General features: G+C 38.9%; 1 pseudogene; it reads left to right on the forward strand.

Annotated features, from left to right (window-relative positions):
* The first annotated feature begins 2,044 nt into the window (after positions 1-2,044).
* Positions 2,045-27,656, forward strand: LOC134380373 (ATP synthase subunit a-like; annotated as a pseudogene).
* Positions 27,657-27,731: the final 75 nt, after the last annotated feature.

Here is a 27,731-nt window from a genome sequence, read left to right on the forward strand (position 1 = left end):
GTCATCATCCTGAGGCTGAATAGACTTTCAGTGACTCAAGTGATAAAAATTTCTGGACAGACTTCATCAGTAGCGTGGTCAGCACACCTTAGTCAAACAGAGTGGGCATGAAATGCAGCTCTTCCCTGCCAGGAAATGCCCCTCTGTCATGGATGGACAGAGAGAGTGGGGAATGGGGAAACCGGCTCTCTGTCTCTGTGGTTCCACCGTGACAATCCCAACCACTCCTTGCTTACTGTCCACTGATCCTAGCACCAGGGAAGACTGTAAGGTGTCATCTTAGGATGGCAGTTAATAACATGGAGGATGACTTCAACTGGTTGCTCCTACTACCACCTGGTTTCAGTCTTAGGAAGAATGGGTCATAGTCCACAAGAACTGTAATCAATCCTGAACTCTAGAATACAGCTAGAGTGGCTTACTCAGGTATCAATATGGGATGTCACAGACCCCTGCAAGTTCTGTCATCATGCCTCAACCTCCATGATTTTTGACCCCGAGGACAGAAATGCTGTGTGCAGGTTGAGGATGACTGGGCAAAGGGAGCAATCGTGTCCAGTAGGACTGGACTTACAGACTGACTGGCTGTGGAGGGAGAGCAACACCCCAGCACTTGCAGAGGTTCTCCTGAGGCCCTGGGAGGTGCAGGGAGGAGAGAATAATGAATATTTTCCTTATCCCTAGACCCAGCACTTCCACCTCACCAGCAGACACAGTCTGCTCAGGTGAAGCAGCAATGGCTGATAATCTGACCCTCTGCTGGACTCGTCACTACTTGCTGTGGAAATGGAAAAACTCATGGGGGCACAGCCAGTACTGGATTATTCTGACCTCTGTTCACACATGTATAAATACCCACAACAGTGCACCATCATTTTATCCTGACCAATACAAGTTTACATGCTTCCTCTGATGCACAAGTGGTCTTGGGTTATGCTGTGTGTAGCTGTTGAATCTGCAATTACTATATGACACTGCCCCCATGGTTTAATAAAAGTAATGTAGCAGTAATCCAGATAAGTTCAACAACAAATCCCAACCTGAGATGACCTTTGCCCCTTTAGATATGGTTGTATGTTGGGGAGAATGAGTAATGGCAAGTCTTTCATTGGGGATAGGGGTACTTTTTGGCCACGTATAATTATTTGCAGTGACACCACGTCCCCCTTGTTGGCCTCCAGGCAGAGAGTAAGGAGAGCTGCCCTACCCGGGGATATAACAATGCCTGGTTCCATACAGCACTGAGAGAGTTCCTTCTTGTCAGAGTCTGCATCCTAGAGACAATGGTAAGGAACCCATCCTTAAATTCATCTACCCCCACCCCCACGAGACAAGCCCTAGAAGGTCATTCTAAATGTTTAATGAGTGGTGGGTTGCAATGGATAATAGACTGGCCTTAGACTACATCCTGCCTGAAGAAGGAGGTATATATATGATCACCAACACTTCCTGTTGTGTTTAGGGTAAGACCACCACTCAGGTGGGACAGTTCGTGTACAGAGTAAGATCTCAGAGTTTGCTCTGGGACTTATTTAGTTGGATACATCTAGGATCTAGGGGCCATGGCTAAGACCAATATTGCCAATTGGCCTCATCCTACAAGCAGGATTCTGCTGATGATATCTCAAACATGTGTTGAATGAGACAAATTAAATACATTTTGTACCAGCCCCCGTCTAGGTGTCTAATCTAAGTAGCAGAAAGGGTGTCATACTTGTGTGAGCCAAGAACTTGTAAGGACCAAAGAGTGAATTGTTGGGAGGCACACCCTGCACATCCTTGCTTAGTGTGCCAACCACAAGGCTAACTGTCCTCAGACCCCAAGCCAGTTCAGCAGCTAGTCACAGAGGCATAGATAGGCCAAGACAACTACTTACACCCTGATGGGGATAGGAGGGGACTGTCTTGTTCAGTGATTTATAAAAGATTGTGAGTCTTGCCCCTGAGTATCTGTCTCAACTGTGGCACAGCCCACTGTGTGCAGAGTCACCACCTGGGCCCTCCACATCATTCATGGGACTTAAAGACAGAGAATGGGGCTACCATGCCGATGCTCCTCGTCTTGCTGCGCCATGAGTATAAACTGTGTGGCTGTGGTCAGTCGGTCTTGCTGTGGTCAATCAACTCTCAGCACTGATGGAACTGTCTCACACTGACCTGCTCGCTCAGTCACCCACTTTTCATTTTGCCATGGCCTGTAAGTTTGGGATCTTCCCTGACACTGGGCCAGGAGTAACAACAGGAGTTTCCCATGGAGCTCAAACCTGGATGACATTTGGCTTTAATCCATCATGTCTTAAAGAGAGTTCATAATGAGATTTCAAGACAAAGACGGTGGTATTGGTGCCTCAAGTGGCCTTCATTTCTGTCATATTAAAGATTTCATGGTACAGAGGGGAAGAAACATGAGGGAAAAAAGACAGGACTGAGAGAGAAATGACAGAATGGAGCCAAGCCCAAAGAAGTAGTCCTGTATTTCTTTGATCCTTGGCTATTTTGCGATCCTCAATTATGATAAAAACTCTCAGAGTTTGGCTTTGAGTTAGAATTGCTCCATCCCTGGAAGGAGAGGCAGGTAGAAACTTTGAGGCTGAACTGCTGCTCTGCTGATACTTCCAAAAAACATATTTTACCTAATTTGCATTTGTGATTCGAACATAAGATTGTGAGATGGAAAAAAACAGCCTTTTCTTATACTAACAGCTAAAACAGATGGCCATGGATCCAATTTGTCTAGGATAAATTATGGTTATCATAAGTGGAATAATTTATACATATGATTTTTGTAAATCCTTCAGCTAAATCAGCTAATCTTCAATAACATTACTAGGATAATGGCTCTCCTTAGAGAATATAAATTATTGGGTACCAGGTAAGCAGATATTTGCATATGCAACTGAGCAAAGATTTTTGTGTATAGATGGTGATATAAAGAATCCACATACTGCAAAATTGTAACACATTACATGCAAAAAGTGTACTTCATTTACCCTATCTCATATTATCTAAGACTCCACACATTGTGGGCAACATTATTATTTTATGACCACTAAAAAAAAGTGGTACTAATGAAACTGACCTAATTATGATTTAGAACTTTTCTATAGAACACAGACTTCAGTCCCATCAAAAACTCTCTTTATACAAGAGTCACAATACTTGTCTCCAGGAATTTTTTCCAAGCTACTGACACCTGTTCTGTAAGATTTGATGCTCACATTTTTTAGATTTTACTAGAATGTGTCTAGTAAAAGATTTTCAGACAACATGGAAGGTACTTTAAATGGCAATTATGATGGTTAATTTTAGGTGTCAATTTGACCGGATTAAGGGGTCCCCAGAGAACTAGTAAAGCATTATTTCTGGCTGTGTCTGTGAGGGCGTTTCTGGAAGAGACCGGCATTTGAATCAGTGAACTGAGTAATGAGGATCTGCTCTCACCAATGTGTGTGGCCTCCATCCAATAGGTTGAGGAGCCGGATAAAACAGAAAGGCAGAGGAAAGGCAAATTCTCTCCTGGAGCTGGGACAACCCTCTTCTCCTGCTTTTGAACATCAGAACCCAGGTTCTCCAGCCTTTGGACTCCAGGACTCTGACCGGTGGCTTCCCAGGTTCTCAGGCCTTCAGCCTCAGACTGAGAGTTACATCAGCAGCTTTCGCTGGTTCTGAGGCTTTCAGGCTTGGACTGAGCCACACTACTAGCATACGGTTTGCAGACAGCCTATCGTGGGACTCCTCAGCCTTCATATTCCGTTAATTGTATAATTTCAATAATTCCCCTAATAAGTTTCTTCTCACATATTTATATACATATCCTGGACTACAGAAATTGTAACACGTAATTGTCCATGAGATGTATAACAGACGGAAAATGTTAAAGTATGTCTGCAGCTGCGTCCTCTCCTTCTTATGTAAACCCACCCAATTAAGCCAAAACTGTTCTTTGTCGAGATCCTATGACTTCCACATTGCCAGGCCCATGGGTCAATTCTCACTTCACAACTCGTTTGATACTTGTGATCGCTTCCTCCACCTGGACACACTCTCTTCACTTGACTTTCACGCACCCTTGACTTCCCTGTCACTCAGGGCCGCTCCTCTTCAATCCACATTGCTGACTCCCCCACTCCCCTCCATCACCTAGTGCTGGCACAGCCCTGGGCTCAGTCTTGGTCCTCTTCTTTCTCTACACTGAACATCCATGGGTGAGATCATCCACTCTTGTGCCTTTAAGTATCATCGATGTATGGACCATATCCAAGTCTACCTCTCCAGCCTAGACATGTCCCCAAAACTCCAGACTCAAACATCCAACTGTGTACTCAAGATTGTCTAATGGATTTCTCACTCAAAACTGAACTCCTTATCCTCTCCCAAAATCTGTTGTGAACATCCTCACCACCTAAGGTGATAGCAACTGCATTTTTACTTCTCCTTGGAATCATCTAGACTTCTCTAATCTCCCTAAATTCCACATCTAGTCTATCAGTTAATCCTGTTGGCTCTCTTTTTTAAAAACTATCCAGAACTTTACCTCTTCTCACCACCTCCATTCCTCCCACCCTTGTCTGAGTCACCATCATCTCTCACTTAGATTACTGTCCTTGCCTTCTAACAGGTCTCCCTGCTCCTGAACAGCTGCCATCTATTCTCACCACAGTCACAACTATGAACCACATTATGGCTCTTCTGCTCGCAGTAGCCATCACCATGGCCAAGAATGCTCTTCCTCTAGATATGCCTCAGAAAACCTTACCTCCTTGAAATCTTTAATCAAAGCCATATTCTCAGAGGTGTGTCCTGACCACTCTATTGAGTACGGCCACAACCCTTCCTACCCCAACCCAAGCTCTCGCAATCTCCTTTAGCCTGCTGTACTTTCCCCCCACAGTGCTTACCCACTGCTAACATTCTATAAAATCCACTTTTTATTATGTTCATTGTTTTAACATCTGCCTTCCCTATAGACTGTAAGCTCCAAAAGAGCAGGGATCTTTATCTGTTTTATTCATTGATGCAAAGAGTATCTGACATACAGGAGGAGCTCAACAAATGTTTGTTGAATGAATGAAGGAAGTTGGAGGAGTATCTGTACAAAGCAAGGATTCTAAGCAATGCTTAGCTCAGAGGTGTCAGATAGTAGGAAATGAAGCTATAGCCTGCAGAAGCAGATAGGTTAAGGTGATAAAACTGCAGTTGGGACTGAAAACAATGAGAAAGAGAAGCCATGAAACAGACTGAGACAAAATAGCAGTGGTGTTAGAGTAGGGCTGTTCCAGGAGCCTCTCAAAGACTTAATAGCTGTGCCCCTTTTATACATGGCTGGCTACAGTTTCATAAGCCTAGAGGAATATCCTCTTAAAGTGATTTTCTTTAATATCTCAATCTACTTTGACTTTCTCTACTGGAACATGCTACCTTCTCAGAATAAAATGTAATTGAAAATTTATCTTGAATAGGACAAAAGCTAAGGAACAGCAGCTGTCCTCCAAGTTTGCTATTTCAAGTCCACAGAGGCACCATTTGAGATTGTATACAGCTACAATGGCCATGATATGTTTTGAAAAAGAATTCCTCAGAATCAGCATATATATAATAAAGACATCTATCTTATAAAATTCACATGAAATCCTTGTATTCATTTAGTGTTCTTTTTAAAAGTTAAAAAATGGAACCATATTCTCTATTCTCAGATGAATAGTTTTGGAAGATGAAAATCTCAGCATGAGCATATTGGGGGAAATAATCAAAGGTAACATTCTGAATTGCAATAGTGATCACTGTATGTGATTGAACACCATCACAAAGAAAATTGCCTATGCAAAATGTTTTTATCAACAAGAGATGAGCATACCCTATTCCAAACAAGAACAATTCAAAATATCTCTAAATCATAATCTAGTTGAAAGTATTTGTAATAACTATACTTTGGTGGATTTTTTTTTTTTTTTTTTTTTGCAAAAAGAAAAATCAAAGAAGAATCCCATTGAAAGGCTCTTTGATGCTTACCCAGAAAGCATCACACCAAACAGTTAAGTCCTTGATCCATCATACACTGCGAAGTAGCAGAAGCAGTTCTCAAACCTAGGTCTGACTCTCTTGCTTTTCCTCTCTTGTGGGCTTAGCAACTTTCTTTGAGAGAACTCAAATTCACATCTATCTTTATATGATATCTTCATTGAGGTTTGTGATATTATTAAAAGATTTTTGAAAGGGGATATAAAATGCAATCTACATTGATCAAAACTATTATATTCTACTAAAATTTATCTTGGGTAAAATAGAAGAAAAAGGCAATAGCATTTTGGTGAATGTCTTTATTTTCAATTTTATAGGCACTGTTGAGTAGATTCTGCATTTGCTCATACCATAATGCCCTCTCCTGAGAACCAAGTGTCTTGAAAGTGCAATTTAAGGACCTGTTCAAACATAACTCATTCTTGTCCTGCACTCTGAATTTTCGACCAGGAGAGTTATTCCTGAAAGACAGCAGTTCTGAGAATATGTTCCAAGAACTCTAAGGTTCTTCCCCCCAAAACTAAGATTTTGTGGTAAAATACGTTTGGGAAACCTGCACACAACATTCCCCTTCTTAAAAATGTGTCATCTGTATGAACATATTAAGGGCTCTGTTTACTGACCTAGTATGTTTGTTAAACTTGGAAATGTATCTAATAAACTTTGGAAATTTTTCTAAGTTTCTTAGATCAGTAAATAATTCTATTGAACACACTTTGATTAAAGCTTTTCTAAACACAGTGTCTACTATCTGTAGTAAGACACAAATATGCTAAGTGGGAGGAGTATAGGACTATGGGTAAATACTATATAAATATATTTATATTATATAAATATAAGTATTTATAGGACTATGGGGAAAAATGATAACAAGGTTGAAAAAGCTTCGGCAAAGGAAAAAATTACAGTTATCATGAAACACTATCAAGGGAGGCCATACCCAATAGGGTGCACGCTGTGGCACCAAATCTAAAACTCTGAAACACATGATCACCTGGGGAACTGTTAAAACAGATTCATGGGTCCCAAGAATCCCAGAGATTCTGATCCAGTAGGTCTGGGGTGGGGCATGGGGCCTGAGAATTCACATTTCTAGCAAGCTCCTAGATAATGCTAATGCTGCTGGTCTGCAATCCACATTTTAGGTAACACTGCATTAGGATCCTGTAAAACAGCAAATCAACTCTGAGACCCTACTAACGGACAAATACTACTTTTGCTTTGGGGGAGATAAAAAGCATGAGACAGGGTCCCTGCCTCCTATCCTGTGTTGAAAGCCGAAATTAACACACAAGAAACTGAATCATACAATATTTTAATAAAAATAGCTAACACTTAAATAGCACTTATACTGTGCCAGGCACTTTTCTAAGACCTCCTTGGATTCCAACAAAGGTCTGCTGAGGGAAGCACTGTTCTTTTCTGCATTAGAAAATGAAGCCTGGAGAGGATGAGTGTCTTACTCAAGGTCTCCCAGCTGCTAATCCCATACAGCATGGCTCTAGAAGAGGCAGACTTGCCCTACACTGTCTCCCTCATTGACACATATGTATCACTTAGTCACACAGCACTAAGTGAAACAGCTGATGGTGTGGGAGCCATTAATGTTTGGCTGAGATAGAGAATGAGTGAATTTAACTAAGGTGACCATCTGTGGTGCATGGCAGGGTTGGGGAAACAGGGCCAAGGGCCTGGGACAGATGCGGGACCATAGAGCTTAACCAGCATGGCCACCGTGTGAGAAACAGCACCAGTGCTAAGCCCAACTACTCTGGGAATTGGCTACCTACAGGAGACTTGAGCAAATACATAAACATATTGGTAACAATGGGAACCAAATTTCTCAGTGCTGGTGAGGCAGGTTCAGATACGGAAGGTTTGTTACACAACAATGTAAATATATGTAACACTACTGGACTGCACTGTACACTTAACAGTGATGAAGATGGTGTTTAAAAAATTATCAAGTAGTATATTTAAAATAGGTGCAGTTTATCATATGTTAGTTTTACCTCAATAAAGCTGTTTAGAAAGTATGGAAAGTTAAAATAAAACCTGTGGATTCAGATTGGAATTGGAGGCATGGTTATAAAATTTGAATTAGATCTTTATATTAGTTGCTAGCATTCTAGCAATACTAATTTCCTGATTTTAACGAGTATACTCTGGTTATGTAGGAGACTACTCTTTTTACTTGGAAATGAATTCTATAGTGTGCAGGGGTGAGAGGGCATCATATCTGTAGCTTTCTCTGGGTGAACAGTGTAGGAAGTTCTCACATTATTCTTGCGATTGTTCTGAATTGTAGCCAAAATTATTTTGAAATAAAAAGTTAAAACTACTCTTTAAAATTTCAAAAGAATGTTTGTAATTTTTGCTATTATGTGGCTGGATTCAATTAGTTTAGAGGTTGTCCAAATCCAGCCCAAACAACCGGATTTATGGAAGAATTCCTCTGAGAGAGCCCCTTCATTTTGCTTTTCAAATTTCAGGTGTCCTATCATGGCCTTGATCCTCTGTGCCTACTGACCCATGCAGAAAGGGCAGGTAATTAAGGGAGGCACTGACTCTTTCCAAGTCCTGCTGCTCTGACCTTTCATCTTTCCTGCACCAAACATGCACAGAATCCGATAGAAGTTTCCCCATTCTGAAAGCCCCACAGAATGCAGCACCAACACGCCATACACCTCATGCTCGCTCCTCTGGATGCTTTCTCTTTCTCCCCAACTCTGCCTTCTCTGGCTTCACCCACACTCTAAAGGTTTTCTTCTGCCAAAGGTTCTAGCTCCTAAACAGGGAGAGGGAAGCTTTGATTTTAACAGTGGAGGTTAGTAGTAGGTTCCTTCACTCTGTTTTTCTCCACCAGAAAAGTTATAATTAATTTTCCTTTCTGAAATACCTACACTTAAAAAAAAAAAGGCTACCAGCATATTAATTTCTTTTCTTTTCCCTAAAAATAAACCCACAATCAAGTCTTTCCCAAAGCTTGCATATCGGCTGTACTGACATAATATTGTCCCTGTACCTAGCAAAACGATAAATTCAAATACGCTAAAAAGCATTTGCCTCCTTCCTGAATCTGTTATATATTAGCTAAGAACCATTTATATGGGCGCTGTCCTTCTCAAAAATTCTCTTTCGTAATATAGTGCATTAGTGAGGATTCTCCAGAGAAACAGAACCAACAGAAGATATACGAGGGTACTTCAAAAAGTTCATGAAAAGATTCATATTCTCTTTAACTCTATTTTTCCACAAACTTTTTGAGGTACTCTCATACATATATAGATGTATACATATGAGATTTATTATATGGAATTCGCTCACATGATTATAGAAGCTGAGATGTCCCACGATCTGCTATTTTTAAGCTGGAGACTCGGGAAAGCCAGTGGTGTAAATTTCAGTCCAAGTCCAAAGGCCTGAGAACCAGGAGCAGTGATGGTGTAAGTCCCAGTCCAAGAGTAGGATAAGGTCAATGTCCCAACAGTCGGCTGAGGGAAGGTGAATTCAGCCTCCCTTTTGTTTCATTCAGGCCCTCGATGGATTGGATGAGGCCACCCCCATGTTGGGGAGGGCATCTGCTTTACTCAGTCTATTGATTGAAATGCTAATCTTTTTTGGAAGCACCCTCACAGACACACCCAGAAATAATGTTTAACCAGATATCTAGGCATCCCACAGACCAGTTTGTTAATGCACAATATTAACCAGCACACATGGGAAAGGGAGAACTTAACTGCCCTTTCTACATGGCTATAAAAAAAGCTACAAGGATTGACTACAATTGTTAAGCATAGGATGGGTTTCAAGGTTATTCATATGTAAGTTACTTATGCAAAATAAAATGCAGTGTGAGACATTTTGAAAAGATGGCAGAAAAAGAGGAGCTCAAATCCCTCCCATGATAGATAAGTCAACAGAAATGACCAGAGTGAAAATCATCAAGTCTAGGGAATGACATTAGAAACTAGGAGAACTTTTGCCACTTAAAAAAAAAAAAAAAAAAAATGAAAGAAAAGAAAAAATACCTAAAGGAATATTCTGGCACTGATGACCAGCTCCTATTTCCCTTTCTGACAAAGTTTATGCGGTTCTGTAATAAGCAATAAAGGAACTCTGGGGAGGGCCAGCACTCGGCTTCCCTTCCACTGTATGGGTGTCAAGGCTGCAGCATGACACTTGGTACTGCCCACTCCACAGTAAGAGAACACTAAGTGTGGGGGTCACGAAGTTTAAGAGCTAAGTTGCTGTATTGACAGAATCTATTGTGATTGACCAATACTTACTTCGTGTTTGCAGAATTCAGTATTTTTACCGTTGAGTCTCTAAAGAGCAGGCAGCATCCTGCAATGCACTTTGAAGAGGAGAATAATCAAGGCTTCTACATTTGCACACTCTTGAGAGAGGTGCAGGATAACCATGTCGACCAGAAATCACCAGTTTGGATGAAAGATTGTGGATGAAGAGTGTGGTACATCCAAATAATTTCCTCAAACCACTTAAACACACATTATTCGTAAAATTTATTGATCTGCTGTTGCTGCAAAAACACATTTCCATGGTGTGTGTGACATAGTGAAGGCTGCTTGTCACCAGTTACCTGAGGACACAAAGGTACCTAACAGTGCAGATGCACAGCAACAAAAGTATCACTTAGGAGGAACGTAGAGTACATGCTCATTGCTGAGTCACTGTCTAGCAAATGTCCAAACAAATATCACATAAATTATTAGTAGACAATAATATGACTTTTAATATAATAGAAGATAACATTAGTAGATACTAGCTCCCACACAGGCCTTCCAAGTGTGTTTCCCTCCTCCACAGAACTCTGTTTGGACCACATTGGGAAGTTAACATACTGCTAGGAAGGGAGCAGGGGAGCTCCGAAACCAGGACACCTCATCACCACCACCACCACCACCAAGAATTTCTGAGTCCTGCTTTTCTTCTATCTGGTGTCCTTTGTGCCCAATAAGCCACATTTTGCAGGTCTTTGGGATTTTGTGTAGGTCCTGTGACAGAGTCACCTCTTACATGGGGTTGAAATACCCAGCTGCCTGGAACTGTTGTCATGGGGGAGAAAGGCCAAGTCGATAGTAGTGACAACTGTGAAAAAGGCAGAGGCCTGAATGCGAGGACCTAACTCCAAAGGTCCGAGTTGTGATTCAGTGAGGGCAGAGTGGGGCAGAGACGAAGCAGCGCCCTCTCCTCTTGTACCACTGTCCGAGGGCTCCCATCCCTCCTCTACCACTGGGAACCGGCGGCCACCTTGCTCCCGACAACAGGGTGCTCCTGTCACTTCACCTTGCTGCTGTGCTCAAGCCTCGACACCAGCTTTGCGTGCCATCAGAATGAAATCCAGAATCCTGGCCCCCACCTCTCTTTTGCTCTCGTCCTGGAGGCTGCTCCTGGAACACACAGGCGGGCAGGCCTCCCCGCCAGGCTGCTGTAATAGGTCCTCAGCTGCTCTGACACTCGCTCCCCGGTGACCATGTGGCTCCTCCCCGCCTCCTCTCGGTCTCTGCTTCGATGACAACTTATCAGGAGGCCTCCCCGACCACTCCACGTAAAGCAACGCCACCCCACCTCCACCTTGCCTGCTGGCTTTTTTTTTTTTTTTTCTCTTTCTCTGTTTTATTTGTCTCCAAAGCTCTTAGCACCATCTGACACATTACATGTCTTATATATTTGTCTCTCTGTGCCTATGTGACTCCAACTCCATAAGAACAGATTTTCCTTCATTTTGCTCATGGCAATACCCACAGCATTTAGAACAACACCTGGCACGTACTTAGCACCCAATAAATAACTGTTGCTTTTAAATGTGGTTGTTTCCTATACTTTGTAATAGGTGTAACTTTGTGAAGCAAATCGGAAGATACTCTTTGCATTTTCATGAGATTACAGTCTGCAGGGTATAGCTTCATTAATTAATTACAGATCCCTTTTATGGGTATGTGGTAATAATGGTGGGGTTTTTTCATCTTTTAAAATAAAGACTAGTTATGTTGTGATTGAACTACAGCTTTGCATTAGTAATTTATGCCACAGAGATAAATGGATGGTTGTAATTAGGAGTGACTAAGATAAGATTTAATGAGCATCTTGATCTTTCTCAAGAATCTAATTGCTCAGATTAGTCTGTCATCTTTGAAAGCTATAAGGAATACAAACAATTTATATATCACTCTCAGAAACTCACAACATATGGGAAATAGTGGGACTGCTAAAGAGTCCACCTTCTCTCCTGATCTTATCTGCCTACTGTAGGTTTATGTGCTCAGTGATTTTATAAAAGGTCATTGTGATTTCTCTAGTTATCTTTACAAAGTTACATTGATTAATTTGAAGAGTGCCAAGGAAAATTTATTATTCTAGTAAAGGAAATTTTTAACAAAATTGGTGTGCCCTTTAGAAAGACAAAAAAAAAAGAAAAGAAAAGCCAAAAAAAAAAAAACCTCCCAGATCACCCATTCATTTTGACCCAGCTGGAGAATGAACATAGATACCTCACCTATCTCCTTATGCATCGTTCTCTGGAGGGGTCTACACGAGTCTTGTTGAATCTCTTGAATGGCAGGGTATCTTACAACTGGTCACTGGGTCTCCAGTGATACATGCAGTGGCCACACAGGGCCGAATGGTTGAACAGTGCCTCACCTACAAGCTGTGCTTGGTGCAGAATAGGCATACAATACATGTTGAAAACTTTCTTTACTCAGTTATCCATTCATTGACTAACATTAACTGGTCAGGAGTCAGACAGTCAGAGTTGAGGAGCAGTTAAACCTGCTCATTAAGCCAGGTGACAGAGACGTGTGCTGTATCAGAGCCCTGCGGCATCTCACTCTCCTGCACTGGGTATGTGCATCTGTCCCTGTATTAGGAAATTGTCATGGACAGTCCCAATGCCCCATTGCCCTTCCCAAGGGCACAAGTGCTCAATGTCCAGCCCCTTCTCACCATAGAGCAGTGATTCTCACGTAAAAGAAGAATTTTAGTTCTTTTAAACTATGCATACCCCACCCCAGAGGGAAATGTCCTTCTTTCCCAACCCCAATTGAGAGGTGCTACCTTCATGCACTCTGAGGATAATAACTCTGCATTCTGCTCTTATGGACAGAATATGCAAGTGTTCTAGAGCAGTGATCCTCCTGCCAAGGAGATGAAGAAAGAGAAGAAGGAGAATGTCTGCCAACATCGGTGTGTTTTCTGGGGATTCACAGAAATGGTAACTCTAAAATCTTTCTCACAAATTCTGGTCTAATTTTGAGCTCCGGAACCATGTCTCCACCTTCCAGATAAACATTTTCACCTCACCTTACATTCAAATATCCAAAACCTCGCCTTTCCTGTAAGAAGAAGGAAAACCGTGCCTCTCGCTTCTTTTGTTAAGAGAAGCACCTTCTCAGGACTCCCAGCTTGGGAGCTGGACACACACAGCCGTTCTCTCCCTGCACACTATCGACATTCAGTCCTGCAATAGCTCATTCCCGTCTCCACTGCCGCAGTCCATGCTCAGGATCTCAGCACTGCCTCTGTGTGATTCAGTCAGTCTCTGACCGGTCTCCTCTCCTGTGATCCAGTCCACCTCGCTGCTGTCCACCCACACCAACGGCATCTTCCTGAAGTACTGCTTCTATTCCACCTTTCCCTCAATTAGAAATTTCAATTATTGCTGGCTGCCTATCAAGCTAAGCAAATCTCTTCCCTCCTCAATATGATCCCAGTTTTATAGCACATACAGTCATGGGTTGCTTAATGATGGGTGCACGTTCTGAGCAATGTGTGATTAGGTGGTTTTATCATCATGTAGACATTTTAGAGTGTACCTACACAAACCTGCATGGTACAGCCTACTGCACACCTAGGCTACATGTTATATCCTATGGCTTCTAGGCTACAAATCTGTACAGCATGTTACTGTACTGAATACTGTAGGTAATTGTAACACAATGGTAAGTATTTATGTATCTAAAACTATCTAAACATAGAAAAGATACCGTAAAAATATGGCATTATAATCTGATTGAACTCTATGATATATGTCCATTGCTGATCAAAATGTCATTATGTGCTACATGACTGTACAAATCATATAACATGTAATCATTATATCATATATTATTATATCACATTAATTACACACACAGTCACATACCCAAAGCCCAGCTCAAACAAGACTATTTCCTGAACATTTTCCTGTCTTCCCATCTCCATTTCTTTGCCCAGTGTCTGGAATTGAAGTCTTTTCCACTTTTCAAGGATGATGTCAAATGGCCCCTCAGGCATTTGGATGACTTCCTACTCAATGGAGCATCTTTCTTCTTTGAATCACATGCTTTTTTTTGTTTCCTCCATGTCTTCTTTATCTTTGTAATACAAGAATTTGGCATCTTTACCTTTCCAGCTCCTAGAACAATATCTGGCACATTGTAGGTGCTCAATATGTATCTGGTAAATTGAAAATACCTCAAGGGGAAAACTATTCAGTTAAGGTTAAGAGTAACACACCCCCAATGCAGCTGACACCAACCAAAGTGAGAGAATAAGGCTGTGAAATATATGTCACTCGATGATGGCCATAACTTTAGTCATCAGGCTGTTTCAGTGAATGCTTGAAATTAATTGAACTACTGAATCAATTTCCTTACCTGTACTGAAACCAGTTGACCTGGGAGTTTATGGTAGGAGAGAATATTAATTGAACTGATTAGCCTGTGCTGAAATAGAACACTCTTTTGGGTGTGAGCACCCACTTGTAAAAACAGCCCTTCCAATGTCAATATAATCATGTGTTTTTGTAAAGGTTACAAAAAAGATCATGAATCACTGTCACTTTTGTCTCCATCTTCTCTTCTGTCACACTTTCCATCAGTTCCTGAAGTGCTGGATTCCCTGTGGACATTGTTGGCACCCAGTTAAGGGACAGTTGAGTTGGGTTTACATTTAGTTTGCATTTAGTAGAATATATTTAGGTATTTAGTAGTCATTTCAAGTAATTAGGTTATTACTAGTTCTCCTGGTGTAGGAATTAGTTCTAGGAATGCTACTGTTACCCTCTGCGCCACTTCTCCCGGTAATGAAACACAAAAGTCAGGTCTAAGGTTCATATGGGAAACATTTATATGAGATACACTTGTATGAGATGTATCTGTATGGGATATACTTTTATGAGATACACTTGTATGAGTTATACTTCCTTTGCACCTGGCATTGGAGTAAGCGAGTAATGATAACTAAACGAAGCTTGAAATGTACAGAGCCAAGATAATCTGTGAAAAATGCTTTGAATCATCAGATATGTAAAATTATAAATAGAAAATTTGATTCTTATAGATGTCTAGTAACAATGGAAGTTCTCTTTCGTCAGAATAGACTTGTTAATGCAGCATATACAATTACAAATGCACAATATATTTTTGTTTGTTTTCAATGAGATTTACAAAAAATAAAATTTGTTCAAATTCTGTGTTTATAAGACACAAATCTGAAGCAGTACTATATAAGTATGTCTGTAGGTAAAGTTTCATATTTCAGATACTGCAATTTATCAGAGTTGACATTTTAGTGTCATCAAAGGCATCTTGTCTATGTGAAGTCTGGTGGTTCCAGATGAAAATGCATTACACATTTGGTACCCATAGTGGTGAAAGAGCCTACAGTTATGTGTTCCAGTGATACTCTTAGACATATTTGGAAAGCTCTTCATTATGCTTTAATCAATTTAGATGACTTTTATATTTTATATTTTAGAAAATCAATTTTATATAATTTTTCAAATTCTTGGTCATGTATACCAAGAAATGAGTATCTTCAATTCAAAAAAGTGCTAAAGATTGGTCATTGTTTACAAAATTTGAAATGTCCTGACACATTAAAACTCACACAGAGATAAGTAAATTTGTTGAAAATAAAAATAAAAAAACGCACACAGAAAAGAACTTGGTACAGGTTTTTTCGAATTTAATAAAAATCCTAAAACTTTTCATGACACACTCAATTACAAATTGCAAAGCTAGGAAAAACTTATCTAAACTATCAATAATAATATACAACTTTTGATCAGGCATGGTAGAGAAAAATATCTTTCTATTTCTCCTATAAAAAAAACAATATTATAAAATCATCATATAAAAGGCCAATCAGAATATGAGCCATAAATTGTAGGAAAAAGTACTATAGAGCTATATTAGACAATTAATAAAAATATTGTTATTTTTATGGATTGTGTGATGTTTGTGGCTTTTTAAAATCTGAAATTTGTTACTCCTTTTTTTATCTTATTTATTTAAATATTCAATTTCACCTTTTTTATTTGAATTTTTGTGTCATTTGTTTTTTAAATTTCTCCGAAGTATAATGATCTTTAGGCCCCACAAAACAGAGAATCTACCTGGAAACTATCACAAAATTACACAAGGAGACATAACTTCAATCATTTATTCAACAAATAATTTGTTGAGTACCTCCTTCTTGCCAAACACTGCAAATTCTAATTAGAAATCCCGGACCACGTGGAGCTTCCATTTTTGGTTAAAGGGAGATAAATAATAGATAAGAAAATCAGATAGAAGGTGAGCTACTGATAAGTGTTTGAGGAAAGCTGAAATGGGTAAGGAGAGGCTGTGGAGGAGGGAGATTGTCTACTAAAGAGGGTGCTTGGGAAGGTCACTCTGAGAGCAAGTGAACAGGTGAGAGGATGACCTTGTGGTCCACGTGGACGGGAAGGAGGTGGGGTGGCAGAAGACTATTGCAGCCAGAGGCAACTATGCAGCAAAGAGGCAGGAGCAGAGCATGTTCTTCAGCAAGGAGCACAGTGTGGTTGGACCAGAGCAAGCAAAAGGCAGGGTAGGGTAGGAAGCAGGCAGACATTAACGAGTCTGGAACAGTTTGTAAAAAGAAAAGGATGGAAGCAATTATGGCAAAATATTAACATATATAACTTGAATGTGTAAGATATTGCTGTTAAATTTAAATATTTTTTTCATTTTTTCTGTATGTCTGAAATACTTTGTAAGTACAGATATACATATGTATGTGTGTGTGTGTGTGTATATACATATATCCGGGGGGGGGGGGGGGTTGGCATCCAAATGTACATATTAGGAAATGAGAAAAATTGAAAATAAGTATCACATCAGCGTCAGATAGAGAAAAGGCCCTGATAGTGTTCAATGTCACAGATGGGGAAACTGAGGCCAAGAGAAGATAAGCCACTTGCTCAAGGTCATCAATCAAAGCAAGCTCTTAACAGAGCTAGAATTCAGGGCCCAGCAAAGATCATATTTAATCTTTCTTAGAAATATGTTTTAACCATTTTGGTCATTTCCACTTAAACATTCTGAAAATTGTCAATTTTCCTCTTTTAACTATAGGATGCAGAATCACCTGGAATACATATGACTACATATGTAATAGTTATATATGTATTGGATTATAATAGCACTGTTTTTAAATGTAAATATGACCATTAAGATTTATAGGTTATAAGCCACTTATGACTGCATAGGATAAATTATATCTCGTGGTTTTAATACTGTGGGAGCACAAATTTCTGTTGTTAATTACATTGTAGAGCGTTGGAAACAAGCTTTATGTACATACTTAACTTGTTACCTAACTTCTTTTTGCAGCACTAAAAGAACCCTGGTAAATTAATTCTAAGTATTCATACCCCAGGGTTAAAACTAAATCCACATTTGAAATTAAATTAAGTGTAAGCCTGCTCATCCTGAGAGAAAAAAACAGTCTAATAAAATAGCACAGATGCATTTATAACAAATATGTGAGGTAACTCTGAAGTAATTAAAAGGCATTCCAAAAATAGTTCATTGTCTTTTAATAAAATTCAGCTTCATCTATCTAGAACATTTAATCAAGTTTTATTTTTTTATGAATTCATGGCATATGAAATTGAGGATTAATGAAAGTTCATTTTGAGTAAGATATAATATTACAGCAAAAAAGTGTATAAAACCATAAAATATTTGTTAATAAAATGCTAATGTAAGAACTTAAACTTCTGTAATGAATAGCATCTCGATACTAACTAATTTTAAAGACTTTCAAGGACATAACAGAAGATAATGCATTATAAGAAAAATATTCTAAACTACTGGTTCTTCATCCAGAAACAGATTCATGACCTAGCACAAAATAAACTTCCTTAGGAGTTCATAAACAAGAAGTTCCGAGCAGCCTCAGCAGGCCGACTCACTCAATATATTTTCTATATGGCCAACAGGTTCAATAAATGGCTAAATAAAAAATATTTATATAATTCAGTGAGGCACAGTTTCTTGGGAACCATTATGTTCAATTAACTTAAGACACTATTTCTGATAATACGCAAATATTTAGACATACTACAGTACAGGATAAATGACTACAATTTGTGCCTATACTTCTAGAAATCAAATATGAATTACTTCATTTTTCCAGGCCACTATTATATACCACTTTAAAAGATTATATATGGCCACTTATGTGTTCCAAGGTAAAACTAAATATGCTAAGAAATGTAGTTGTCTCATTTTATGGCAAAATGCTCAAGTAAAAGCTCTCTTTTTCCCCATTAGGGTAATAATGTGATTAGATTTTATACTTAAGATATTAAAATTTGACCCACTTCTCCCGTTAATTAGTTTAATGCTAAAGAAGCAGGAACAAGATAATATAAAATTTGTAAGTTGGTTTTATAAATGAGAAAAATGTAATTTGTGTGTACTTACAATGCCTCCAAAATAAAAAGTGAATTTCTCAGCCAAATAATCACATTATTAACCTATTTTTTTCCATTTTCAACAATATGTAGTAAGTGCCATTTCTAATAACCAACTTAAGTGTTTGTAATTTATAAAAACGTTAACATCCTCAGTATAATGCTGTTTTCTTTTATTGTGGTAAGAACACTTAACATGAGATCTACACTCAACAAATTAAGTGCATAATACAGTATTATTGACTACAGGTACCATGTACGGTGGAATTCTAGAAATTGCATAACTAAAACTTTACATCCATTGAATAGCAACTCCCCATTTTTCCCTCCCATCCAAAGCTAGTGTCATATCCCCAATTAATAAACAAGAAAAATAAGCCCAGGTCCTTGTGTGATTTTTTTAGAAGTTCTCACAAAAAGTACACATCAGCGCCAGGTTACATACTAGGGCTCTCTACCCCAAATTGTTTTCACTCTGCCTCAACCATTCCTCACACATGAATAAGGCAGGTTCCTGTCTTCAAGGACTATATATGATGGTAGTGTCCTTAAAATAATATTTTTGAAAATCAATCACAAATTTTAGAGCTGGATGGGCATGTTGATATTACCAAGTCTAGAAGTTCTCAATTCCTATTCCTTATTGCAACACACACACCAGATCACTTTGACATGGGCAATGGATAACCATGTAATATATGTATTATTAGATCAGCTGTAAGTTATTTACAATTTCTAGTGTATTAGCTGTAACCACACTTCTTTCTGTCCTGCAAAAGATCATTAGAACTCAAGTGAGAGTAGTGTCATTGTAGGACAACGTTGGAACCAGCATTTTAATCATCACTAATAAAAGTTGCTTGGGAAATACCTCAAAAATTATCTCAAAACACCAGAACATAGAAATAGTCCAGTTTCAAGTGTCAGATTTAAGCCCTTTGTTATAAGGACTAGAAGTTAAGCAAATTGTACATGGATGAAATTTTGGTACATGATAAAAGCAGTATTAAATTTAGGGATCCGAATTCTGTTTTTTTTAACCACTCTATTGTCACTTTTACCTGCTTATAGAGGTGGGAAATGTGAAATACCAGGACTGGATTCAGTCATGTAGGAGATCAGGTTAAAACACATTTTGATATCTGTCTTTTCTATTTCTTGCACCATTGAACACTAAGGTTATATAGTAGTTAATATTAGAGAGGGAGTTGTGGATATGGGAAGAGAAAAAAAAAACAGAAGAATAGCACAAAAAGCTTCTAGGAAAAGTGGTTGAAGAAAGAAATTAAGACAAATGAGAAAGGCTTTTCACCCTGGACTGCAAATATGCATTCTCTCTCTGTCTCTCTGTCTCTCTGTCTCTCTCTCTCTCTCACCAGTGAATCACTGAATCAAATAGTTATTGAATACCTAGTTATGAACCAAATACCACACTTGCTGCTAGAGGAAATATTATATGTTCATACTGCTTTTATAACTCTTCAGTCACTCTAAGAAATTAGAGTTCTATATATACTAAGGAACTTACCAAAGGCCCTAAAAATTAAGAATTAATGCCAAATGGTAGGCAATCTATAAGTATTAGTTTTTGTTGATATAACTATATTGATACCACCATTGTTTAGCATCAGATTTATTACGAATTTGTTTCAGGCCTACTTGTAAACATATGTTGGCTTTTCACAGAAAACTTATCTCTATTGCTGTATGGTTATATATAAAAACCTCTTTTAAACAATAAAGTCTACTTTTGGGGTTAATAACTTAATACTGTTACCATATTGATAAAATATAAAGAATTACAGCAACTCTTTGGGACAACTACTTCTACCCATAAAAGAGTAAGACCTAGTATTTTACTAAAATGAACTTTGAGGATATAAATGTCTTTGAGAAGGTGTACAGTTATCTCTGTGGAATTATCAGAAAGAAGCTATGCATGCTAATTGATTCAATAGCTTGAGCATGATAAACTGTAGATTTTTAATAAATACTGAACAAAAGCATTTCTTTTAATTTTAACCATTACACTTATCAGAAGAATTAATGGTGAAAGTAAAGAACATAAAATAAAGGCTTAATTCTAAACCTGTATAAGTAGACATTTAACACATGGTATAATTTTTATTTTTATTACTGTAATAGATAATGGATTTTGTCAATAAGATACAACTTCCCCAGAACTTCTTGAAACAAATGTGAATAGTTTCATTGGATGATAGAATGTGAAAGTACAGTATTCTCAAAAAAGTTTATCATTTTTAGGACCTAAAACTTCAGTAATGGATAATTCATCGTTTTATGAGAAGATAATACCATAGGAGAAAGTCTGGGGAGACCAGGTAGCCAACCTCAAGCCATCCCATCCTGTGCGAGGTTCTTTACTCCGCCACAGGAAAGAATTCAAGAGCAGAGTCACAGTAGGAATGAAAACAGATTTAACGTAAGGGATAAGAAATACAGACTTCACAGGAAAAGTGTGGCCTAGTTCCAGAGACTGAGCAGTGAACACAGCAAATTTAATACACAAGTGAGAAATACACACTTTATAGACAAAGTGCAGACTGGTTCCAGAGTGAACAGCAGCCCGCAAAAGGCAAGTTTAACACAAAAAGTAAGATATACACACCTCACAGGCAAAGTGCAGGCTGGCTCCAGAGACAGTGAACAGAAGCCCTGCCTTCTTCCTGGATTCAACTTTTATAGCTTGGCTATCTACACATATTCATGTGATGCAATGAATATTCAACCAAGGGGGTGGGTCTCAGTTATGTAACTGGTTATGTAACATAGCCTTGCACATGCTTAGCTGGTCTCTTTGGAGTATGCTCATTGGTCAAATTCCTACATATGCACAGAATACACTTAGAATATTCTTGGTGCTCTCTAGCACCTCCAGTGGGAGGTCATTCAAGGGATAAACTTTTTTACTGAGTATGCTCAGCAACCAAGGTTACATGAGTCTGCCTCCTGTGGTCTCAGTCTCCATGTGCTGGTACTGAAAATAGGTGCTACAAGCAATAGCAGCTCAGGACTCACAGGGAGTGGCCTAAAATTCAACCCCAGGGGGACTGAGCACCTCTTACCTCACAACCACTAATTTTTTTCAACATATTACAATATATGCAGTGTTATTCACGAAGAATGGAACAGTGTACTCATTACTCAGAGTACGTTCACCCATTTAACCCTCAACAATCCTGTAAATATGAATTATTATTTACATTTTGTATATGGGAACACAAGGACTAGAGAGGATCATAATAGCCCAAGTTCCCCGTGCTAATAAGATTTTATGACAGAGACGTCTATATGTCCCTATAGCCGTAATAATGCAACCTACTGGTTTTTTCCTGCCATCTACTCTGAAAATGAGAGTTCTGTTCTTTTAAGTTTTACTGGGTTTCTGGTTTACAATAAATATAGATACTTGTTTTCTTTTTTAATTATATTACTGAACTTCTTAATCCAAAGCAATAAACATTTATGCAGTGTCATACCTTCTCCAAATTTTATCTTTTTATCACAAAGCCTAAATCACGCAGTAAGAGCTATGGTTAGGGCTCTGAGGAGCAAGGTGGTTGTTTGTTTTTCATCAAAAAAAAAAAATGAAACTTATTACAGGCAGGGTTTAAGGTGGACCTCTTTCACATGAGAACCTTCTATTTTTAATTGGGCACATAGCATTCCCAACCTCTTACAAAGCTAGGTGTGACTTTGGTCTGGCCAATGTGATATAAACGAAGTGTTGTATGTCAACTTCCAGAAACTCTCCTTAAAACACAGCTGGCATAGGATAATGACGGATTAGGTAATTCAAACCAATATTCCTCATAAGAAAAATGAGAAAAGACAAACATTTAAAAGTTTGCCTGAGGATATTGTGGAATTAAAAAGTTAGTGAATATTTACAAGTTCATCACATGGAAGAAAATGTACTCCCAGATATGCAAGTCCAGCCCTTGGAGTTGCCTTTTCCCTAGGGTCTGTGTAACAAACCAGAAGAAGCAGCAGAGAGTCTAAGAATGCTGAGCAGAGCTTTTTAATAGCCTCATACAGATAATGGCACAGATATTAGATTCCAGAACCCACCAAATAAAAGAAGCCTTGTAAAACAAACACTTTGAGTTGGGAACCAAAAACTACAGTCTTTAATTAAAGGGGAAACAGAACCACACTGGCCTTAATTGGAATGAAGCTTAGTTTTGTATAATGTCAGTCATTAAAATTAGTTTGTGGTGATCCAGGTTGGCTAGTGTCCCTAGCAACCAGCCATGACAAATATAAATTCTCTCTGAAAAAAAAAAAATCAACCTAACTCTCAAACTATTTCTAAAATTTTCCATATGTAATGTCTCATACATAATAAAAAAGTGAGTCACAGATACAACAGTACTTACTATGTGATAAAAAAAAAAGAGAGAGAAAATGAGAAATACAAACAGACCCACAGAAGAGCTAGAAAACAGTTACATGAACAATCTTAAATAAGTAAGCTAAATATTTTCAAGGAGGTAAATTTAAAACTCAAGAAAGTTGGCAGATTAATGGAAACAAAAAAATAAAAACTTGAAGAACTGAAAGAGAAATTAAGAATTTAAAGGATGTGCTTAAAAGTAGATTGGATGCAGCTAAAGAAAAAATTAGTGAACTTGAAGATTGCTCAGAAGAAAACATACAGGATGAAGTGTAAATAAACAATGGGATGTAAAAGAACAAAAATGGAGCATAAATTTGATAGAAATACAAAGAGAAAGATATATACATATAGTAGTTGAAGCTCAGAGTGACAAAAGAGAAAGAATGGGGCAGAGGTAATATTTGAAGAGATGAGAAAATTTCTGAAAATTTTCCAATACCAAGAAAAGGCACCAAAGTACAGATTCAAGAATCCCAACATATCCCAAGCATGATAAATTTAAAAACAAAAAACAAAAATAATATTAGTGGGTTGAATAGTGTCCTTCAAAAAACCCATGTCCATCCAGAACCCCAGAATGTGACCTTATTTGGAACTAGGATCATTGCAGATGTAATTCATAAGAATCTCAAGATGAAATTATCCTATATTTAGTGCCCACCCTAAATCCAGTGACTAGGGTCCTTATAAGAAGAGAGCAAGACACAGACAGAGAAGAAACCAGGTGAAGATGATAGCAGAAACTGGAGTTATGTTGCCACAGCCAAGAAATGCCCAGGGCCACAAGAAGCTGGAAGATGCAAAGACAGATTTTTCCCTAAAGTTTCTAGAGAGAGTCTGCCTCTTCTGATACCTTGATTTTGGCTCAATGATACTGATTTAAGACTTCTAGCCTCCAGATTTATAACAAATTTCTGTTGTTTTTTAAGCTATCCTTTCAAGTTTTAAGTTGTGGTTTTTGTTACAACCACCCTAGCAAACAAATACAAATACCAAGAACATAAAGTTCTGAAAACAGAACTAAAGAGAAAATTTACCTTCAAAGAAGCCACCGTAAGACTGACAGAAAAATTCTCAACATAAACAAAACGATAGAGAAGATGAAGGAATGTCTTCAAAGTGTTGAATCTTATTGTATGCATTAACCATTGCTGAGTAAAGGATACCACAAAACTTGGTGGTTTAAAACAACACACATCTATTACCTCTCAGTTTTTGTGGGTAAGAAATTCATGTACAACTTAACAGGGTGCCTGTGCCTCAAGGTCACTTCTGACTTTGCATTCAGCTCTTGGCTGGGATTGAGGTTTTATCTAAAGGTTGAACCTGGACAAGGAGAAGGAAGCTGCTTCCACATTCACTCACACGGTTGGTGGCAGGCCTCCGTCCCTCACCATGTTGGTCTATTGACAGGGATGCCTCACAACACGGCGACTAGCTTCACCCAAGGCAAGTCATTCAAATTCAGGTGGGATGAGACTCCTCAGGTGTAAATCCTTACATAGAGCAACTCAAGTGTTGTTCCTCATGATCTGAAAACCTGTAAAACTAAAGAGGCAAGTAATCACCCCCCAACACACCAAACATACACTGCTGGAACATGAATAGGATAACCACTACAGGTATTCCTGTTCAAAGATGAGGAGACCTGAGCCACAAAAGAGCCACTAGTCCATGGCAATTCTGAAATCCAGGTGAGAAAATGTTGCAAGTTCTTTGATTGCATATCGAGGGCTGAATAATTTTCCCTGGTTCTCAGCTGCACCGCTGAGTCACGTCTCCTTTCTCGTGGCAGTGGCGTGTGTTTGCAGCTGAGAAGTGCCCAGTCTGCTTTCTGCCAGAAGCTGCTCCTCATCCTGCACTTTTCTGTCCTCCTCAGTCCAAGCTGTTGATGCTTCTACATACATAATTTCATAACAACATTGTGGGTCTCCTGCCAATCTTCTTAATATTCACTCCATTTTATAAAAGCTACATCTCCAAATTTCCTTGAGAGAAACCCTTCTCTATCTAGGGTTAAGGTACAATACTCAAGCTTCTTAGAAGACTTATTGTTTGAGTAAGAGGATCTATGAGTCGTATCATTAAAACATTTTAAAAGGCCTTTTATCTGACTGAATAATACTCTGAGGAAATCACCTTTGATCTTTCAGTCATGCCTTCAGCTTTACCTTTAGATCATGCTTTCCTGAGAATGCCTTAGATCTGATGTTTGTTTAGAATCCACTTCTTAATTTTAGCATTATTTTTGATATGTACAGGCTGAGAATTTTCAAAATCATCAAGTTCTGGCTCGTTTTTGTTTGACAGCCCATGCCTCAATTTATCTCTCTCTTTTCACATTTTACTATAAGCAGCCAGAAGAACTTTTCTTGGAAATTTAGCTATATCACTCAGTTCAAAGAGAAAATTTTCTACCTTCCGTACACTTTCTGCCACTTCATAACAAAGATCCCCTTTCTCTAGTTTCAGTGAGATATTCCTCACTATTTGGTAAAACTTCACTGGAAAGCGTTATCAATAATTGTGAGGCTTCCGCTAACACTTTGTTCAGTGCACTTCAGCCTTTCACTAACGCTCTCTCTTAAGTCCACTGACTAGTTCCAAAATCACTCCCACCCTTTTGGTATTTTTTTAATTTAAGCATCTCATTTATGCTGAGTGAGAAATGACAATCTCAAAAGGCTGCATACTGTATATTTTTGTTGTTGTTTTTGAAAAGGCTCAATTTGCAGCTTTTATTCAAGTTATAAAATGGGAATTACTTCAGGTGTACATAATTCATCCTGACAAATTTGTTTCATTTGGTGTGTGTCTGTCTGTTTGCCTGCCTGCCTGTGGATTCAAGATTGTATTTTTGGAGCCTTGGGATGTTAAGCCCTTGTTAAGTTAGCATGTCTCATGACAAAGGTCCAGACCTCTAAGTCCTATTTCACTGAAATGTTGTACTTTTCTATAGGCAGTCTTCCAAACAGAAAAGGCCATTCAAACTGCTATCCACAACAATAAATAGGCAAACGCAGTGCTGGCCCAGCTGAACAGTGGACTCCAACAGCAGCTCAGTGCAAGGAATGCTTCCCAGAGTTAGATTACCATGCTTTTCCCTGGCTTTTGTGTTTAGCTTTTTGGCCATTGGCTGATTGTCACTGTTGTCTCTGTTCTCAAACCCTTTTCAGAAGGTGGAGAATTACTGTATTTAAGTTTCATGGGTTGGTTCTTGCATGCTTATAGGAAGACTAGTAACTTTCATGTGTAGGCTGCATACAGTGTGTGAGTTAAAAGGGAAGAGAGTCTGTTACAGAGGCTGTTTGAAGCATTGTTTGTCATCCAAAGCTTCTGGATAAACACTAATTGTTTTGACCCTCTCTGAAAGATACCATACTTATTTCAGTGGAAGGAGGTAGTCCCGGTTCTATTAAAGGCCAGCGCCTCCCCTAGTACCTTCTTAAGGACATCACCCCTGTCCTTATCATCTATTTCTCTTCATCATTAGTCTTCCCTGTATTAGTTTCCCAGGGCTGCCATAACAAAGAACTACAAATCTGGTGGCATAAAATAACAAATTTTTTCTCTCATAGCTCTGGAGGCTAGAAGTCTAAAATACATTATGTAACATTCTTCAAATAACAAAATTATAGGGATGAAGAACACCACAACTAGATACTTCAACATGACTCACCATTATTACCTCCATAATCCTAACTCTTCATCGTACTTCAACTAAAATTCTCAAAATTTATCTACCCCTCTGACCCTGCAGAAAAAACCATAAAAATATCAAACCACATAAACCCCTGAGAAAAAAAAAAGAACGAAAATCTATTTGCCTCTTTCATTACCCCTACCCCAATGGGAATGCCCGCTGAAATCCTCATTATCCTACTACCCAACATAATATATCCCTCCCCCTCCTGCCTCATTAACAACCGCTTAACCTCCCTACAAAAATGATTGACCCAACTCATCCTAAAACAACTAATAGCAATCCACAACACCAAAGGATGAACATGATCTCTAATATTAATTTTTCTAATCCTGTTTATTGGCTCAACAAATCTACTAGGCCTTCTACCCCACTCATTTACACCAACCACCCAACTATCTCTTAACCTAGGCATGACAATCCCCTTACGAGCCGGAACGGTAGTTACAGGTCTTCGCCACAAAACAAAAGCATCCCTAGCCCACTTCCTACCACAAGGAACACCCACCCCTCTCATCCCCATACTCATAATCATTGAGACCATTAGCCTTTTCATCCAGCCTGTAGCCCTGGCCCTACGATTAACAGCCATCATCACAGCCAGCCACCCGCTCATGCACCTTATCACAAGTGCCACACTAGCACTAACAACCTTAAACCCACCAGCAGCCTCAACCACCTTCATCATCCTCATTCTACTCACTGCCCTTGAACTTGCCGTAGCCCTAATTCAAGCCTACGTGTTCACCCTCCTAGTGAGCCTCTACCTACACGACAACACCTGATGACTCACCAAGCCCATGCCTACCACATAGTAAACCCTAGTCTCTGACCACTCACAGGAGCCCTGTCTGCCCTAC

Source organism: Cynocephalus volans, chromosome 1 (genome assembly GCF_027409185.1).
Source record: "Cynocephalus volans isolate mCynVol1 chromosome 1, mCynVol1.pri, whole genome shotgun sequence".
Lineage (NCBI taxonomy): Eukaryota > Metazoa > Chordata > Mammalia > Dermoptera > Cynocephalidae > Cynocephalus > Cynocephalus volans.